This window comes from Pelmatolapia mariae, linkage group LG3_W (genome assembly GCF_036321145.2).
Source record: "Pelmatolapia mariae isolate MD_Pm_ZW linkage group LG3_W, Pm_UMD_F_2, whole genome shotgun sequence".
Lineage (NCBI taxonomy): Eukaryota > Metazoa > Chordata > Actinopteri > Cichliformes > Cichlidae > Pelmatolapia > Pelmatolapia mariae.
The window spans coordinates 17,455,744-17,474,637 of record NC_086229.1 but is presented as its reverse complement, the minus strand read 5'-3'; the positions used below and the strand labels follow the sequence as shown (position 1 = coordinate 17,474,637).

General features: G+C 40.6%; 1 pseudogene; it reads left to right on the top strand.

The window, feature by feature from the left end:
* Window positions 1-853: 853 nt before the first annotated feature.
* On the top strand, window positions 854-10,611 carry LOC135932631 (uncharacterized; annotated as a pseudogene).
* The last annotated feature ends 8,283 nt before the right edge of the window (window positions 10,612-18,894 follow it).

Genomic DNA, 18,894 nt, shown 5'->3' with positions numbered 1-18,894 from the left:
AGAGGTAGGAAGTCCTCTTCCTTTTTTTGTGTGGAACAGCTCTGCCCCTACAGTTCTCAGCTGCATCCCCATCAGCCGGAAGAATGTTTGTGGCAGCATCAGATCCCACAAACGGGTGAGCATCCATTTTTATTTTGTCTTCTGCACTGTGAGCCGTCATGGATCCAGAATTGGCATCTATGATTTTTAGTGATCCCACTGTTGCCTCATCTTTGATCTTTTCTTTTGCAGAACAAATCCGCATATTTCCCTCGATGAAGGAAAGATGACGAGCAATGAAGCGATCGACTCGAACAGGCAAGTTTTCATGTTTGAAAAGGCCATGTTTTATGTTTTTGAACTCAGCTTCAACAGTGGCTGAACTTGCTGTGATGCTGGTGCTTTGGAAGAGAGGGACCATTATTCCTGTCCAGAGTGGCGAGTAACTTCCCAGTCTTATTATATGAGGAATAATCTCAGGGAGAAAGTGAATATTATCTCTATCCCCGTGTGCTGCAGCAAGTGACCTGCTCTCCTCACATATTTCTGTTACCCACTGTCGTAGGTCAGTCTGGATCTCATCCACTGAATCCACTCTCTCACTTTCCTCCGTCTGTTCATCTGGAATGATGATGGAGTCTTGAGCAATTTGGGCTTTCAGGTATTTCTTGCACCTTTCTGAAGGAAGAGGGGCTCCAGAACTGTCATCACCTTCTGCCTCACTGAGGGCCACAACAGTGATAGCACGTAGGAGCTGTTTTGCATGGTCCAAGCACTGTGACAGAAGACGTTTTGCTAATGACCTGACAAAGAAATCTTTAACACGGTGTGTTTTCTTCTTCAGGCAGTCCCTATGGCATATCATCTTGATGCAATGCGCAACATCAACCCTGATAAAACAAGGGGGGAGTTTGGCAGACTGGGTTCCAAGAAGGACATGAAATCATTCATTAAGGTAGGACTTCAGATCAGGATGAGGAGTGAAAGCCTAGACCAGAGCTCCCAGAATTGCCAAAGAAAAGTCACTCACAGCTTCCTTTGGCACAGGTGCACCTGCATGAATCCATTCTGTCAATCAGTTTGCGATGGCATTAACATTATGTTTCTCTGATAGCATTTGCACCACTGGGACACTGGGGCATTTGTTTTCTGTCAGAATACCTTGATAAAGGAAGATATGGCCAGCTTTGCCATTTGTTGTCAGCAGTTTTTTCATAACTGAACCGGTTGCATCAAAACACACAGTTGGGGGAGATTTTTTTTGACAATGTCTTGTAAACATGCATCTGTGTTTGACTCCAGTAGTGACAGAAAAACCTGTCCAGTCCAATATCTGAGATGCTACCACTGTGAGGAACACTATATTTTAATAATTGCAGAGTCACAATGGGGTCCTTATCTCCTAATTCCAAGTCTTTTTTCTCTTGTTTGGCTTTTCGCAGAGTGGCCAAATTTGGAAGGTGGCTTGGCTCAGGATCTCCAACATCCATCAGATCTGCTGCCTTCGCTGACGTCCATACAACTGGTTCCATTCTGCCCTCACACAGCTCTTTAGCCATCTGTTCACACAGGTTTCCAGACATGAACCGCTTGGAGTGGCCAGTGTGCAGGGAGAAATCTGTATTTCTCATGAAACAGTGGAGCACCATTGGACTATTAATTGCTGACTGTCTGTCACATGACATTTCTAACTGGCCATGTACTTCTTCTGTAACGTTTAGATTTTCTTTTCTTGTGTTTTAACTCTTCAGGTTTCCTGTAACAGAGATGTAAACCACCGTTTTCTGATGGTGCTTCACTGCACCGTTTTAATAATAATTAAGAATAATCGTACAATTCTTGAGTTGAAAATTTTCCTATATAAATTAAGGAAAATGTTTGTTGTTATCATATTTGAAAAATGCTCAGTAAATATATATTGAGTAAAACAATGCACAACTGAATTTTATCTGAAATCTTATTACTGTCTTGTAAAGCTGAACTTAAACACTTGCACATGAAATAGATAGTGTGACGAGTTATTGGCTGCATACACAGACACTGCCATTTTACACGGGCGTAGTTAAAGGTTTTTAGAGATATTACTGTCAATGAACTGGGAACTAAAACACCAGGTCTGTGCTTTATGTGAAATGGTCAACACTTTAACAAATCTTTTAAAATACTACATGACAAAATCTCATCATATATAGTCAAGAACCTAGATTCCTCTGACTAAAATTGACATTTCTAATAATGATTTATCCGCTTGACCTTCGTCCTTCCAGGTCAAAAGTGATAGGTTTGTTTTCAGAGACTCTATGCGCTGTGAATCTTGAGAGCCACAAATCAAAAAATTATGGCCTGACCTCCTTCAAAGGTAGAACTCATCTGCTTCAAATAATCAATGTTAAGAGCATACAGAAGGCCAAAGAGGTATGGCAGAGCAGGAGAGGGGTCTGGACAACAGCATGGTCTCACACAGATGTACAGGAATCATCATCTCTTAGGATGGTGAGGTTGGCAACAGATGCACTATTCAACACTGGTTCCAAAATGTCAGTGTCCTGAAGAAAAGTAAAAGATGAATTATTGAAAGTGAAGAAAAACTAAAGACAAAATACATTTCTACAGATTTTAACTTAAACCTCCAAACCATGCTGGCCATTTGACTCATGGAGGTTTTAAATAGAAAACGCTTATTTTCCTTTAATTGATAAAACAGTAGCTTTCACCCACCAACCTTTTGATGAGTTTTGTACAAAAATATTTTTTTTCCCTGGAACATCCACTAACAGCAGAAAATAGGAGCTAGAGTTATGACATATGCAATGCTCACCATGACATTTTCTGGACTGCACTGAGGTGGTGTACATTTCCACTTTGGATGAACACATCCTTTAAAATATCTTATAGGAATTAGTTTTAGTTGCATTACATTTTTTGGACTCACCAAGCACTTCAGGAAAACCTCTGTTGCATTTTCTCCAAGGAAAACGAGCAGGCCTCTCAGTGCTGCTGTCTTTCAGTGGGACACGATGTCCGATGTCTAAAGAGTATTCAGTGGAAAACAAGCATTTCAATTAGTATAGTAATGTGGTGTATTTATACACAATGCAAAATTAGAACTCTTTTATAGTTATGAAAAAAAAGCACTGGTCAGACCCAGCAACATGTAAAACTAAAAAAAAGCTTCATAAAAATACAACAACTATGAAAAAAATAATACTATCTGCAATGTGTAATCTATAACACACAATCCTTAAATATTGTCTCCTTTTTGTCATTATGTAAAAAGCTCTGAAAATGTAGCAACACAGAGCATGAAGTACAACTTTAATTTGTGACATTTAACTTACAATAAACAGTGCAGCTCCAGATAAACGGTGACTCTTGAAAAGATGAAAAAACAATGTCAGACAATATGCAAGTTACTTATATCACTGTCATATAATTGGTGCACATGTCTGTCCTACAACAACCCATGAAAGTTTTTTTTTGTTGGTGAGTGTTACCATCACGTCTCCACTCAGTGATAACATTAAAACTGCTTACAAAACCGGTAATAAGCAAATAAGTTTTACCACGGCAGACATGCAGTAAAAAAGCCAGTGTGAGATGTCGTCAGAGATAAAGGTCTGTCTGAATTTCAGTGTTTGACATTAAACAGTATCAAACATTACTGTTTGCAGAGTTCGAACAAGCTGGACTGATACTCTGAGCTGAAACCTTAGCATAGAAGTAGGTGAAGGGCTGAATATGTCTTTAGACGCGTGAAGTAAATCCTAACACCCTAAGTTAACTTACTGGCTATAGTTCAAATGGTTGGCAGCTCCCGCATGTGTCCAGAAAATGTCCAAATACTACAGTCCAACTGCAGACCACGCGAAAATCCGTAATGGTCGAAAACTGCAGTTCACATCCAACTTCACATGTTGACCAACTGGTCAATCTTTCTTAGGAAGTTTTCAACACAGAACATGCTGACCGACCACCATCACACAGCTCAAGTCTGCTCAGGATCAGAACTCCAAGATCCGTTTGTCCTAGTTTGTGGTGTGCGGATCAATATTGAAATATGGATTCTTCCGATACCAGTAATTTATATTCTAGAATCAATTCTCAAATATCGATATTTTAGTGCTTTGGGGTAAATTTGTACAGTCGTGGCCAAAAGTTTTGAGAATGACACAAATATTCGTTTTCACAAAGTTTGCTACGTCGGTGTTTTTAGATCTTTGTGTCAGTTGTTTCTGTGATGTATTGAAGTATAATTAGAAGCACCTTATACGTTTCAAATGCTTTTACTGAGAATTACATCACATTTATGCAAAGAGTCAATATTTGCAGTGTTGGCCCTTCTATTTCAAGACGTCTGCAGTTGGTCTTGGCATGTTGTCAATCAACTTCTGGGCCAAATCCTAACCGATAGTAACCCATTCTCTCATAATCACTCCTTGGAGTCAGGATTAATGTGTTTTTGTTTGTCCACCTGCCTCTTGAGAATTGACCACAAGTTCTCAATTGGACTGAGGTCTCGGGAGTATCCTGGCCATGGACCCAAAATGATTTATTCCCCGAGCTACTTAGGTATCACTTTGGCCATATGGCATGGTGCTCCATCATGCTGGAAAATGCATTGTTCTTCATCAGACTGTTCTTGGATGGTTGGAAGAAGTTGCTTTCAGACGATGTTTTGGTACCATTCTTTATTCATGGCTGTTTTGGGACAAAATTGTGAGTGAGCCCACTCACAATTGGATGAGAAGCAGCCCCACACATGAAAGGTCTCAGGATGCTTTACTGTTGGCATGACACAGGACAGATGGTAACGCTCACCTTTTCTTCTCTGGACAGTCTTTTTTCCAGATGCCCCAAACAATCAGAAAGGGGCTTTATCAGAGAAAATGACTTTACCCCAGCCCTCAGCAGTCCACTCGTTGCACTTTTTGCAGAATATCAGTTCGTCCCTGATGGTTCTTTTGGAGAGAAGTGGCTTCTTTGCTGCCCTTCTTGACACCAGGCCATCTGCCAAAAGTCTTCGCCTCACTGTGTGTGGAGATGCGCTCACACCTGCCTGCTACCATTCCTGAGCAAGCTCTGCACTGGTGGCGCTCTGATCCTGAAGCTGAATCATCTTTAGGAGACCATCCTGGCGCTTGGTGGACTTTCTTGGGCGCCCTGAAGCCGTCTTCACAATAATTGAACCTCTTTCCTTGAAGTTCTTGATGATCTGATAAATGGTTGATTTAGGTGCAGTCTTAGTAGCAACAACGTCCCTGCCTGTGAAGCCATTTTTATGCAACACAATGATGGCTACATGTGTTTCCTTGCTTTGGTAACCATGTTTAATAGGAACGATTTCAAGCATCACCCTCCTTTTATTCTAACTCAGTCAGCATAACATAATGATCTCCAGCCTTGTGCTCATCAACATTCTCACCTGAGTTGATGAGAACATTATCGAAATGATCTCAGCAGGTCATTTTATGGCATGAAATGCTGAATGATGAATGCAGTGGAATTTGAATTTTTTGAGATTAAGTTAATTTTCATGGCAAAGAAGGATTTTGCAATTCATCTGATCATTCTCCAAAACATTTTAGAGTATATGGAAATTGCTTTTATTAAAACTGAAGCAGCAAACTTTGTGAAAACCAGTATTTGTGTCATTCTCAAAACCTTTGGCCACGACTGTAGTTTATCATTAACAGGAACACAGTGGAAAGAAACTCTATCATTCACATCATCTAAATTGGAAGGAACTACTTTCTGTTACGCCTTTCATAGTCATATGTAAAATATGGCTGTATAAATGTGTCCCAGCCCCTGGCATGCGCACAACAATGGTTGAATGTAAAAGGAGTCATGCGTGGACGTATTTTACCTCCACAAACAGCCAAGATGCAGTTTGCGATACATGTGGCAAGACAGTGAGGTGTTGTGGCAACACCACTAACCTCGTCAAACACCTCAGAGTAAATCATATCACAGAATGTGACGCGCGTATGTTGAGGCGAACTGAAGAGGAGGAGAGGGACAGGAGAGGGTGCTGCAAGGGTGAGACAGACGTCTCTCACTGAGTCCTTTAGTGCTGCAGGCAGGCAAGGTGTTCGAATAGCGCACAACTTCAGTTTTTTATTTCTATATAATAATTCTGCATTATTAAGTGATAAGAACAAGTAGTCTGATGTCCTGTATTCATTATGAAGCTATATTATTATATTATTATTACAATTACATAATACAATTATGTATTCTATTATGAAATACAATGAAACATTAAGTTTCTGTACAAAGTATCGGCATCGGTATCAGTATCATTGATACCACCCTGAATTTTACTTGTTATCGGATCGGAAAGGAAATCAGTGGTATCACACATCACTAGTCCTACACTGTTTAAAAAAAAAAAAAATCCTAAAAAAAACCTGTAATATTCCGGCAGCTGGAGCGCCAAAATAATGCCATAAAATGACAGAAAATAACTTTCTCATAAAAATACAGTTAATTTTAGTAATGGCAATACAGTTTGTTGCCCTAATTTTACATGGGATTTTGCCATTTCCAAGTGCTTTTAAACATTAAATTAGGAACATTTTAACGTGATTAAACAATGAAATTACCTATAAACAAGGTCAATGAATGCAGCAATATGATTAATAATACTTGAATGTACAGAAATATACAGTTAACAGTTGGTTTAAATAAAAATGGATTGCATTTATATAGCGCTTTTCAAGACCCTGAAAGCGCTTTACAAATTCCACTGTTCATTCACTCTCACACTGGTGGAGGCAGCTACAGTTGTAGCCACAGCTGCCCTGGGGCAGACTGACAGAAGCGAAGTTGCCATATCGCACCATCCGCCCCTCTGGCCATCGCCAGTAGGCGGTAGGTGAAGTGTCTTGCCCAAGGTCACAACGACCGAGATTGTCCGAGCTGGGGCTCGAACTGGCAACCTTCTGATTACAAGACGAACTGCCAACTCTTGAGCCACGATCGCCCTAAATAACATTATTTGATGTAAAAAAAAAGTTTATAAGAATCACTTTATATATTTTTCCATAGCATTACATTTGAATTGAACAGTTCAGTCTTTCAAATAATGGACAAACATTTGTGAAATTATGATACATTTGTGAATGTATTTTAACAATCTAAATATGCATATGTATAGACAAATATATTTAAAAAACAAGAAAAGTATGTTTTATTACATTTAAAGTGATTTTATGTTATTTAACACTTGAAATGTAAACCCCCAGTCTATTTATGTAAATCTAATGATATTCTAGAAAAACAGTACAAACTGTAAAATACACAGTAGAATACTTTTATATTACAATTTTTTTACAGTGTAGTTTAAACTTGTTCAGGCATGCACATGTCAGTAGCCTATGGGGTTTCCAACTGGTTCCCAACTTGAGTCAAAAAATCTGCTCAATAGTTGATGAGCTTTGTTATGTTCTATAGAAAATCTTAGTTAGGATATCAGTAAAAGAAATTTGTTGGGCAGAAAACCTTTTTAGATTTTAAGTGGAAAGTTTTATTTCTGAGTCAGTTTGTTTGAAACTTTAATAAATTCAACAATTACTTGCTATCGTTGTTACAGTGTACTGTGTCAGAGAGGGAGTGTACGGTGCTGGGTGTAGTCTCTCTGCTGGTTCATAGTTTTTACTGAGGAGCTGTGTTCATGTCATGAAGGTTTAGTCTGATCACTGTGGTGCAGTTTGGTTTACTCTGTTTCTGAGATGTGGATTGTTTGTAGGATCAGTCTCTGCAGGTCACCTGATACCTGGCAGGGAAGTGTTTATAAATCAGCTCCATCAGATTTAATCCAACAGAATAACATGTAAAACACTCCAGGGCTTTTAATCTGAAACTTTCTCTAGAGCTGTCTGGGGTTTTACATTAAAATAATCAGGGATTACCAGACTGTCCACATGATGTGTCCTACAGAAACTTTTATCTATCATAACTTTCATCTGTCTGTGAAGGTTCTCAGTCATCCAGGTCATCATAGTCAAAGGAGTTTGCAAAGAAAAGCATCTGGACTTGTTTAAGTTGCTTGAAGACGTTTCACCTCTCATCCGAGAAGCTTCTTCAGTTCTAGAGTCAAATGGCCGAGAGTCCCAAAGGAGTTTGCTTTGCAAACTCACACTGGTGGAGGCAGCTACAGTTGTAGCCACAGCTGCCCTGGGGCAGACTGACAGAAGCGAAGTTGCCATATCGCGCCATCCGACTTTGGGAGGAACACCCTTCAACTGGTACGGGAGTATGAAAGGGAATCAAGGAAACTGGCGGATTATAGGAGCCACCTTCATTTCAACCTAAGATGCAGACAAAGCAGAGTTGTTCCTAAGAGCCTGCACCTTAGATCCACAGTCAGGGGACACAGAGCAGACTTGATTCTACAGAGAGCACAAAACCACGCGAAAGGATAAGACAGGTCCATTTCACTATAGATGCCCTCCAGATCAAGATCAGCCAGACTCTGCAGGAACTGGAAACCCTTCTACCCTCTCCAATCCTAGAAGAGGTTCACAAGTTTGTGGACAAGGCTCAGCGGGCCCAACACTCTAATGGAAAAGAAAGACAACGCAAGAAATTTCACAACTTGCTTTCAAAAACCCACACTCCTCAGTCTGAACCCACAATACTCAGAGAAGAAAACACACCTGAAGTCGGGAGAAATGGATAAAGAACTTTTCAGACGGGAATCTCACTGAACCTGAAAAGAGTGTTTTAGCCAAAGGACTCAATTTCGCCATTTCTCCGCAACAGTTGCCCATAGTGGACCTCGTCACAGCCACAAAAACCGCCATACGGATTAATAAATTATCACAGACAGAAGCAGAGCAAATCAGGATGAAAGTCTCAGCCACCCTCTCCAGTGCGAAAGTCCCTCCGTCTAACCTTACATTACAAGAAAAGAAGGCCGTCGCTTCCCTGAGCAAAGACCACAACATCACTATATTACCAGCGGATAAGGGAAGGTGCACCGTGGTCCTAAACACAACAGATTACCACACAAAGATCACTACTCTCCTCAGGGACAACAATACCTACGAAGCTTTAAAGCGAGACCCCACGAGCAGCTACAAAAAGAAAGTTATAGCTTGCCTTCAAGACCTCGGAAAGGACAAAATCATTGACCGCATTACAAATCACCGCCTTTATCCAGGGGATGCCATACCCTGCATTTATGGACTTCCTAAAATCCACAAGGAAGAGGTCCCACTCAGACCCATAGTCAGTAGCATAAACTCAGCCACTTATAACATTGCTAAACACCTTGCAACCGTCCTAGCACCTCTTGTGGGGAACACCCCACATCACATCAAGAACTCCACCGACTTCACAGACAAGGTCCAGAAACTTACCCTGGATCCAGATGAAACCATGGTGTCCTTTGATGTAGTCTCTCTCTTCACTTGCATACCCACCACGGAGGCAGTGGAGACTGTCAGAAAACGACTACAAGAAGACAGCGCCTTGGAAGACAGGACCAACTTCACACCCGATCAGATCTGCACACTGTTAGACCTCTGCCTTCCCACAACATACTTCAAATACAACGAAGGCTTCTACAGACAAAAACATGGCTGTGCCATGGGCTCCCCCGTATCACCTATTGTAGCCAACCTTTACATGGAGGAAGTAGAAAGGAAGGCTCTTGGCTCTTTCAAAGGAAGAGTACCCAGCCACTGGTACAGATATGTAGATGACACATGGGTCAAAATCGAGACACGAGAAGTGGAATCCTTCACTGCGCACATAAACGCTGTGGATAAGAACATCAAGTTCACCAGGGAAGACACAAAGGACAACTGTTTGCCTTTCCTGGACTGCTCCGTGCACATTGAAGAGAATGGCAACCTCAACATCGAAGTTTACCGGAAGCCCACACACACGGACCAGTACCTCCTCTTTGACTCCCATCACCCTCTGGAACGCAAACTGGGAGTAATCAGGACCCTACACCACCGGGCAGAACATGTTCCCTCTAAGCCTGAGGGAAAAAAGAAGGAACACACACACGTAAAGGAAGCACTCAAAACATGCGGTTATCCTAATTGGCCGTTCTTAAAGTCAACAAAGAGGCACAGAAAAGAAGATCAGACACCAGCGAGGGAGGATAAGAAAGACAGACGCAACAACGTTGTCATCCCTTATGTAGCCGGTGTATCAGAGAAACTCAGGAGAGTTTTCTCCAAGCACGACATCCCAGTGCACTTCAGACCCAGCAACACACTCAGACAGAAACTGGTTCACCCGAAAGACAAAACTCCAAAACACAGACTTAACAATGTGGTGTATGCTGTACAGTGCAGCGAGGAATGCCCAGACCTCTACATTGGAGAGACCAAACAGCCACTTCACAAGTGCATGGGACAACATAGAAGAGCCACCTCCACGGGACAAGACTAAGCAGTCCATCTGCATCTTAAGGATAAAGGTCACTCTTTTGAGGATGCCAATGTTCACATTTTGGACAGAGAGAACAGATGGTTTGAAAGAGGAGTGAAAGAGGCCATCTATGTCCACTGTGAGCGACCATCTTTGAACAGAGGCGGTGGTTTACGACACCAACTGTCTGCCATCTATAATCCAGTTTTGAGGTCCCTTCCCAGACGCCTTAATGCCCACTCACATCCTGGGCCATCTGACCTCAGGAATTCACATGACAAGGTGGGGCCAGGTTTCACAATGAGCACACCTGAAACCCTGGCTGATTAGGTCCAAACATCCCCTGAGATTAAACCCAAATATGTCAGAGTCTGCAGTGTGATCATTTAGTGTGCTCTGGAAAAGCTGCAGTGGCTCGAGCCAAAGGTTTAATATTAAAAGAAAAGGGAAGCACAGAGTACCAGAGCTGCAACATGTCACATAAAAAGCCCCAGAAAAGGAAACATGTTACAGTGACACCAGAAATGTTTATTAAAGGGAAACCTGATTTCATATGTTAATAAACATAATGCAATATCCAAAAAGAAAAGTATTTAAAACCACAGAAGAAGAAAAACAGTCAAGTTTCAAATTAAAAGCTCGTCATTTAAAGTAAAGTCAAATGTGCTGGAAAGGGGTTAATTAGAAAAACAACAGAAAAACATCTTAGAAAGACGAAATAAATATTAGCAGCTCCCTAAAAAGTTTTGAGGAAAAAGGCCAGGAAAGGGGAAATACAGTTTAATGACTCTAAGAAAAGTTTCAGATTAAAAGCCACCTGCTGTGATATTTGTCATAACAGCATCAGTTTGTGAGTGTCTGTGGGTGCATACTCTTGGATATGTGCGCTCACACTGGGTGATCTGTGCTGTGTTCGACCTCTTTTCACCTTCAGTTTGTTTGACTGGTGTGTTCACTGCATGCTGGGCCCAGCTACACTTCAATAATCACAATCCACACACAGGTTTAGATCTACAACACTTCCTCACACACAGCTCTTTCCCGAAAAATCACTGTAAGTCAGAGTCTAAGGAGCTTGGAAAGAAAAGCGTCTGGACTTCTTTGAGTTGCTTGAAGACTCAAAGAAGACCAAAGATGGCCCAGAATGTGAGTGGGCCATCTGACCTCAGGAAATCACATGATAGGGTGGGGCCAGGTTTAACAACGAGCTCAGACGCTTTTCTTTCCAAGCTCCTTAGACTACAATGACCTGGATGACTGAGAACCTTCACAGACACTGTAAGCCAGACATTACCGTGCAAAGGTCTTGAGTCACCTGGTATTTCTCTCTAATCAGTGTGTTTATTCAAATCAAAGATATGTGAGCAGCTCAGTTATACCAAAGGAACATCATCTCTTAGTAAACCTTATTAAACACAAGAATGTCAGGTATACAGAAACAGCAGAGTCTCTGTTTTAGGTCACAGAGATGCTTCAAGGAGTTTACAAATGTTGCATTTATCTCAGATTTGAGAGCGAATGATTAGTATCAGTACTCTGTGTGTGTGTGTGTGTGTGTGTGTGTGTGTGTGTGTGTGTGTGTGTGTGTGTGTGTGTGCGTGTGTGTGTGTGTGTGTGAGAGAGAGAGAGAGAGAGAGAGATATTCAGGTAACTTACTGGGCTACTGCACATGCAGTTTAGTGTATTACTGCCTCCTACTGGAACAATGATGTCATTGTTAGTGTATCACTAAACTATTACTTAAACTTGGTCTATGTTACTGTTGTTGTGAGACCTGGTGTAGAAAGAGTTCACTCTGGTTGCCTTTAAATCACAGCTGAGAGGTTAAAAGGTCTTAATATTTACAATAAACAATAAAGACTACAATAAAGACTTTTGCAGCTGATCAAACACACAAACCCACACATGTGCAATAAGACTGCTATATGTGCAATTCTTCTTCTGACAAAGTGTTGTTTTTGTATTTTCCTACTCAGTTGTATATAGTATTTGTATTTCTATTTTATTCTATTGTATATATTATTCTATTCTATTTTATTTTATTCTATTGTACATAGTATTTTATTTTATTTTATTGCATTCCAGTGTTTTCTAATTTCTGCTACATAACTTTGCACTTTTGCTGTAACAAAACAAATTTCCCACCTGTGGGACTAATAAAGGCCATCTTATCTTATCTTATCTTATTTCACCTTCTGTGAGTAAAAAACCGCTAATACAGAGCGTTTAACTATTTTGTAACAATAAGTTGTTCTTAATCAAAGATAAATCAAAAAATTAGTCTGATCAATATTTTAATGAGAAATGTAGTGGTGTGTGTGCTGCAGGATGGGATGTTTGATCTATAAAAGGTTTGATTTAAAATTTAAAATCGTCTCTCTGGCTCTTGACGAAGGTGATCACACTCCCTTTCTCTTCCCTTATCTTTCCTGCTTGGCTTTCTCATGTATCTGTCTAGTCTTGTCTGCTTCTCTCCCTCTACCCTGGGAGAGTCTCACAGTCTGTTCTCTAAAACCTACAAGAGGAATTATGGATTTGATCAACTGGTCCCTGAAAGCAATTGAGACCCTCTTCTCGACGAGAAGCCTGGGTTCGGGAGAGCCCATTGAAGACTTTTATCTATTTGGAACCATGATAACAGGGTTCTTGCTGACTGGCGCTGGCTTGGCCCTGGTGTATCGAAGAATAAAGAAAGCGGAAACAGCTGTTCAAATCCCCACAAGGCTGCCCGCTATGTTGATTGGAATGATTGAGCGAGCTGTGGTTTCTCAGAATGAGCTCATCAGATGCAGCACTGATGACATCTTGGAGAAGCTTGCGGCTGCTGTGGGTGCTGAGACTCTGACAACATCTGAGAACATCTTGGAGATGCTCATGGCTGTCGTGAACACTCATGCTCTGTGAGCAAACTGGATAACATCTTGGTGTAGCTGGATAACATCGAGGAGAGGCTCATGGCTCTCCAACGGGAATGGTGTAAAATTGACATGCAGTGGTTTGCACCAAAGCAAGAACACCACCATTATTTCATGCGGCTACCATATCGGTACCAGCTACGGTCTCAAGGCTAGAGCTGAACATAACAAAGAATTTCTCCCCTGATAACAAACTGTGTTTAGACTCTTCGTTCCAAACATCCCTCGTACGCTTATCTCCAAGGCAGAGTCGGACGGCGGGTCTTGGCCCAGCACTGGATGAATACCTGCAGGGCAGGATGGCTGTGTCTGCATCGGCTTGCTTCTCACCCCCTTACCCACCCCTGTTGCTTGTCTCGTGCTTCATGATGTTGTGATGTGGACATTTATGTGCTCTTTGTGCAGAGGAGTTTTTTTTTTGTTTTCTGTTCTCATGCTGTCCTCCCATAGGAGCTGTGAGTACAAGAAAAGAATTAATAGAATATAATGTCTTAAATTTGTTTAGATCAGAGGAATAAGGGAGGATTTGTGCTTCAGTTTGGCTTAGCTGTAGGCCTGAGACTGTGTGTAAGTGTTTAGAGGGAAAGGAATTTATGGACACTTGGGGTCTGCTGTCATAAAAGGAGACAGGAAGCTACAGTTGGGGGTTGCTGATGCTGATGCTTGTACCTTTATTAAAAACTCATAATTGTTATAACTTAGAAGTAGGTTTGCAGGAGACTCTCCACCTTATCTGTAAATGTAAGACAACAAGAGGCCAATGGCCCAGTGGATGCAGAGTGGGGGTCTCAGTGTTTGTAATATGTCAACTCTGTTTTGTATGTTGCTTAAAGGAATTTGGTGTAGCTTGGTAGAGGAGATTACTTTTATGACCTGCAGGAAGTCACGTACACAGACACACACACACACACACAGTGCTTTGACTATTATGACACACCCACATCTACATGCACACTCACTTACGTGCACTCACACATACACACAGCTACGTGCACACACAGGCACTCATGTGCTCGTGCATATACACACTGTCTTTGGACAGTGGGAGGAAGCCGGAGTACCCGGAGGGAACCCACGCAAACTCTACACAGAAAGACCCCGGCTTATGGTGGAATTGAACTCTTATGGTGGAATTGAACTCAGGACCTTCTTGCTGTGTGGCAACAGTGCTACCCACCATGCCACTGTGCTGCCCATCTGTCTAAATTAATTACTTTAAATTAGTAACTTCGTTACATTACTAGTTACTTCTATCAAAAGTAACTCAGTTTCTTCAAGTTACTCGTTACTTTCAGAGTAACTAGTTACTAGGGAAAGTAACTTTGGTTTTACTCAGAATCTTGTTAATGTGTTGCTTCCGTAACTGGATGCCCAGCAAGTTTTCCAGTATTCTAGCTTGCTTACTTGCCACAAGTGCACTGTGCCAAAGGAAAAAACTGACACATTTCCACGAGAGAAATTCCACCCCTGGACTGCCGTTGACCGCCGCATGATTCTAGCCTGTTTTTTACATCCAACACAAAAACTGCAGTCATGGTGCTTTCGATTGTACTCAGAACCCGGAAATTCTGCCTTCTGAATACGAAGTTGTGGTAACACCAGACTGCAGATGAACTGCATACAGGGGTGGACTGGGACAAACAAAATTGTCCCGGGATTTTGACTAGAGACTGGCCCACCATTATAGGAAAAATCATAAAGCCTTTGAATGAAAATAAACACTGTTGTGACAGTGATGTACACAAGACATTTTAAATGATAATAAGAAAGAAAAGTATTTCCTTGTGCCCCCCTTTCCCCGTTAATGCCCTACATGGACCCCTGGCAACACTTTGCTAGACCCGCCCCTGCACAGTTACCAGCTGTCAGCTACATAGAAAAGGATCCTGGTGTTATTTGTCTCTCAGAAGCAGCTCATAACTTCCCTTCAACTCATTTATGTCACCTAAAAGGTAAACCTGTTTCTACATCACCTGTTCAGTTCTGATTATTCAGTAAGGACATCTCCTGGTTTCATCTTCATGTTTCCCTCTGATATACAAACTGATATCATGACCAGCAGCTTTCACAGGTGTGGCTCCAGCAAACATCAGCTGATACTAGAAATTAATATTAAATAAATTCTAACAACAGCTGATCAAGCTTAAACGTGCGACATCCGCTGGTTTCCTCTTTCTGGCGCAAAGTGGGCGATAAACAAACAAGAGAGAAAAGCCGATCAGCTGATCATTGATCAGTTTCACTATCGAAGTAGAAACAGGAGAGAATGAGAGAAGAGGCAGCTGTGCAGCGTAAACACAGAATAACTCCAGCTTTGTGTCTTTTTCATTGTAGCTGAAGCTGTGTTCCTTTTCACCTCAATACGAAATGCGCAATATTTTCTCTGAAAACCAGACGATTCTGTGTTTTTTACAGGACGGTTGGAAACTCTAATAAATAACCTTATGAACAAAATAAAGTTCAACATCAGTAACATAGCACCCACCCAGCTGTATAGAAACTCCGTCATGCTAGCTAGCACGCAGTACGAAAAAGTCAGCATAACGAAAATAAACTGCATCTAAACTTGGTTTATATCTGACACAGATAGACTGCAGGTCAAACTTCTTACCTGAAGTTCAGTTCACTTGACACTCGGACCGACTGCCGCCTCAGGTCTCTGCTCTTGTGTCCCTTTTCCTTCCTCCACCTCCTGGCTTTCACCACTTGCTAATATTATTGAATCTGTCGAAGCTCCGCGATAGCCACCAAACGAAGTAACGAATAAAGAGCCTATCTAAATCCCAGTAACGAGTAGCGCATTCCTGGTTTTGGCATAATAACTAGTTACCATGCTCGTTACCACAATAATAACGTAGTTACTGTAACGCGTTACTTAATAACGCATTAGTCCCAACACTGGTGTTAGGTAATACAGGAATTCCATACAGAGATATCATCACTATCCTTTACTGTCATTTGCAATTTTTTGTTGTCCCTACTACATTGTACATTGGCAAAAATAAGAAATTGATTACATTTCACAGTTTAATTATTCTGTACTTGTCACACTTGTAACACTTGTCATCCTTACAGAAGTGGCGAGTGTTACCAACATGGCATTTGAATGAGCTTGCTCTTCATCAACAGGACAGGAGGGAACAGAGAATGTAATATTCAACCGATAAAATCTGCTTCAGATAAATTCACTAACAAAACAGAATGTTTACGTTCAAAAGGTCACCAAGTACGTATTTATTTTTTCCTGTTTTTTTAATCAACAGTTAAAAGCCAAAAAATAATTTGGGACACGGGGAAACTCAATAAACTGGTCAGGAGGGCCAGCTCTGTCCTGGACTGCCCTCTGAAGTCCATCGAGCAGGTTGGGGAGGAGAGGATGTCTAAGCTAACATCCTTGATGGACAACTCCTCCCACCCCGTGCATGAGACTACGAGCAATGAGCAGTTCGTTCAGCTGTAGACTTTTACACCATCCAGAGTGTAGGAAGGAGCGCTACTGTAGGTCATTCTTACCAGCAGCTGTCACAGTCTTTTATATACGTTCTGTAAATTGTTACCTGTATATTCGAAATTGCTCATGTTTATAGTACTACCTTGTGTCTTCCTTTTATATTTTATTTCCCCTTGCTGTAAGAGCTCTGTAACACCAAAATTTCTCATGTGTGGGATAATAAAGGTTTATTCTTTTCTATTCTATTCTATTCTATTCTATTCTATTCTATTCTATGTTCTTCTTGATCCATGTATCAAGCCAAAGAGAAAGTTAAAGTAATTCAAAGTAATAGATATAAACATAGAACTTAATAACATTGGACAGAACATCACAGTTTGTGCTAAAAACACTCAGAATATCAATGAAAGGCAGAGACTCCCTTCATACTTTAGTTGACTGACCCTCCTAGAACACAAAACGAAATAATATATAAGATATTCTCATAAATGTCAGTGTACTAGAAAGCTTACAGTTAAAAGTCTGTTTAACATCCAGAAGTTTGCTTTCTCACATATAGCACAGGTCAATTAGGTAAAATGTTGTCTGCTGCACTGCATGTGTTTTACACCAATTCCATGATGGTCTCTCTTAGATGCATGTACAAGTTCACAGGCTGATGTGGGTCTGTTGGTGGAGTCAAATGGGACTCAGCCATAAGGATATTACACATTCATATACATCTGGATCACATGGTTTCATCAGTTGAAAACAAACTCATTTTTACACAGTTCAACGTGTTCTTGTTCAGCAGGGCAAAGGAAGTCTGTTGTCCCGTAGAGCTCAGGTAATGTAAACATTACATTAGGCCGACCACTGTGGAGTGTCATCCAGCTCATCCTGTTAAAAAGAATACATACATTTAAGAAATGTGTGTGTGAGAGAGATAATTTTCAAATATAACTGAAACAACAAGAGAAAAGAAAAATGTCAAGAATTTGTGAATATCACTATGTCTACACAATGTTTAAGCTAGAAAAGGAGTAGAATGACGTTTGCAATGTTTCCTGTTACCACCCCCTTATTTTAAATGTCATTAATTACATGTCAGTATTCAGAATTCCACATTATATGATCCATACAGATGTAACTATATACAAGTCTACACTCACATACAACACATAAACATACTCACATAAAACAGTTTCAGCTAATAAACAAAAACAACAACAAACTACATTTTTACATAAAGTAAGCACCCTGTGGTTTACACCCGATTAATCTCTGAGCTTATTTTATATCTATGTGACAAATACCTGAATGAACACTTTAAGTTGGGTTACTTTTCCCTCGGTCTATAAAAATGAGATCAAGGCTTAAATAGATCACAATAAGACAACTCAGTCACTGAGAGGATGATTTCCTATATTCATGCAATTTATTATTTTTAAACAGTCGTTTTTTGTATTGTTGTACTTTTCCTAATGTCATCTGAACAAGTGTTCCACACACTAACTCCTGTTACTGTAACGCTGTGATATTTGTGTGGATGCCTGAGGCATCCACACTATTGAGTTCCTGTTTCTCTTTATTCTTTATTGTGTGGATGCCCTAAAGGGCTTCCACACTATTGTTTTCCTGTTTCTCTTTATTCTTTATTATTCCTCTAGTTGCTTCCGTACGTTTTTTGCCGATTAACTACTCCCTCAGTTCTCAGCCGATTTTCTCAGTTCAAACTCTAAACTGTTCTGCTCTTTCTGCTAATGCCAGCTATGACTTTTGGTGTTTATTACTGTTATACTTTTTAAAATATTACACTTTTTTCCTTTAATTTGTCCCATTGAAATGAATGGAAAACTTCCACAATTCTGCTAAAACTTACTTGGTTTTGAAACTTAACTGCTTCCTCATACTTTCACCTAGAAACTCCATTCAAACTTTAAAATGTTCTCAGATTATTGGGCTATTCCTGTGTGATTCAGCTTTTTCAGATCTTTTACCGTTTTAATTTTATACCTCTTTAAGTTTTCAGTTGCAGTTTTGTGATTTTTCAGAAAATACATGCGTTGCTATGGTTGCTATGCAATTAACTCAGAGTGTGCGCTGGTCTGTTCTGAATTTTCTCTTCATGTCCGAACAACTTCATGCTACTCGCTCAATTTCCACTCAACCCCCACA